The following is a 2,551-nucleotide window of genomic DNA, read 5'->3' as shown; positions in this document are numbered from 1 at the left end:
CCACGTTTTTATTTTGCCTGCATCTTACTGTTTAGTGTGCAAATGTGGTTGTGAATTTCTTCCATTGCAGGGGAATGCATGGGCCTTGTCAATCTTGGTATCATTATTTTTAGTAGTCTTCTTTCTGAGACCTTAGCTTATAAAACAGTTTTGCTGAAATCCCAAACTCTCTAAATATTACATAGTAAATCTGCTTTTCTTTTGGAAATCTTAAAGGTGGTGATGGGCTGGCTGAAAAGCAGGTGAGATTTTTATTTTTTAAATATATATATTTTTATTGACTTCAGAGAGGGAGAGGAAGAGAGAGATAGAAACATCAATGATGAGAATCACTGATCGGCTGCCCCCACTGGGGATCAAGCCTGCAACCTGGGACCCTTAAATCTGCAGGCCGATGTTCTATCCACTGAGCCAAACCAGCCAGGGCGAGATTTTTGTTTTTTTATTTTTTTAGGGATGGGTGGGATAATTTAATACATCATGGATGCTACACCAACACTGTTTCTAACAATTTGCTAATTCCCATTGGTTTCTTCTTCTTTCCCCCCTGATTCTTTTTGTCCCCTTTTCATGTTGGAGTTTCCAGCCCACTTCTCACTGGATATTTGCAAGAAAATGAGTGTTCTTGCCCCATCACCCAGGAACACTGTTTTGGAAGCCTGGCCTTTCCCCCTTTAACATAATTCTCTTCCCCGTTTTGTAGCAAACCAATCTGCTTCCCAGGAGAGTGCCTAAAAATCAACAAATACCTGCTCCAAACCCCAGGTTTCCATCTCCTCCCTGAGGTCTTCCAGCATCAACTTGGTTAGCAATTTCCTGCCAGAGCCATCTACATCTTGATTATTTGGGCAGTCTTTCTGGGATTTCATTTCAGACCCCCTTGGAGGAAGACTCCAGCACCTCTGATCTCAGGGGTTGGTGAACTTTCAGTTTTATTTTCCCTGGTGGTGTTAACGCCCAAACTTTTCACCTCCAAAGTCAGAAAGGACTTTGAATCCTAGCTCATTTCCTACCAACTGCGACGTCAGTTAACACACACACACACACACACACACACACACACACACACACAACCAACACTACATTAAAAAGAATCATGTATTTTTTTCTTAAAGATATTTTTAATGTCCACAGTATTGGATTATTTTTTGGATACAAAGTCATCTTGGCATATTTGTTCTAGTGAGACAACATTTAATGAACTGATTCACTGTTAATCAACAAAAAAGGGAGGGAAGACCTTGTGGGTTAATAGTTTCTTTCACTGCAATGACCAGGAACTCTGCCCAGCCCTCCACTTCCCCAAGCCCGCGGAGAGTGGAGGGCTGGATCTTCCTTTCGGGCCACTTCGGTACATCCTGCCCCGGGGTGGCTGATTCCACTGCGGGCTTAACCCCTGAGCACCCCTCCCCCCACCCATACACCCCTTCCTTACACTACTCTCCTCCTTCCCCCTCTCTTGAAGACTTATTTCTAAACTGCACTTTTTTTCTGGGCCTCTCCCCATCCCCGCCCCCCAAGTGGGCTTTCCTTCCGCCTTCCTGGGCTCGGATTCCTGACTTGGTCGCCACCCCCTTCCCCTCCTCTCCCACCCCGCATTGTCTTGTCGAAGAAGCCACCCCCTACCCGGAGCGAGTCCCCGTCCCCTCGCTCGGACTCCCGGGGTCGCCACCCCGCCTGTTTATTTATGCACACGTCACCCGCACGGCCCCGCCCCCCGGCATCTCATTAAGCGAGTGTGTTCCTCTCGCCCTGTCAATAATCTCCGCTCCCAGACTACTCCGTTCCTCCGGATTTCGATCCCCTTTTTCTATCTGTCAATCAGCGCCGCCTTTGAACTGAAAAGCTCTCAGTCTAACTTCAACTCACTCAAATTCGAGCGGCACGAGCTCCTCCTGTATCTTCGGCTTCCCCCCCCTTTGCTCTTTATATCTGACTTCTTGTTGTTGTTGGTGTTTTTTTTTTTTTTTACCCCCCTTTTTTATTTATTATTTTTTTGCACATTGATCGGATCCCGGGGAACAAGAGAAAAAAGAAACCCAAACTCACGCGTGCAGAAGATCTCCCCCCCTTCCCCTCCCCTCCTCCCTCTTTCCCCTCCCCAGGAGAAAAAGACCCCAAAGCTGAAAAAAAAAGTTCACCTTGGACTCGTCTTTTTCTTGCAATATTTTTTTGGAGGGGGGAACAAAACTTTTTGGGGGTTTTTTTTTTTTTTTTTGCTTTTCTTCCTCCTTCATTTTTCTTCCAAAATTGCTGCTGGTGGGTGAAAAAAAATGCCGCAGCTGAACGGCGGTGGAGGAGATGACCTAGGCGCCAACGACGAACTGATTTCCTTCAAAGACGAGGGCGAGCAGGAGGAGAAGAGCTCGGAGAACTCCTCGGCAGAGAGGGATTTAGCTGATGTCAAGTCGTCTCTAGTCAATGAATCAGAAACGAATCAAAACAGCTCTTCCGATTCCGAGGTAGGAAAAGCCCCTCGGGCTGGTGGGGTGTTTTAATCTGTTTCCTGGGTTTGGCAAACGTTGCTTCCAGGGGAGAAATCGGGGCTGGG

The sequence above is a fragment of the Myotis brandtii genome, unplaced genomic scaffold (assembly GCF_000412655.1).
Source record: "Myotis brandtii unplaced genomic scaffold, ASM41265v1 scaffold441, whole genome shotgun sequence".
NCBI lineage: Eukaryota > Metazoa > Chordata > Mammalia > Chiroptera > Vespertilionidae > Myotis > Myotis brandtii.
Note: the sequence above shows the minus strand (reverse complement) of the source record.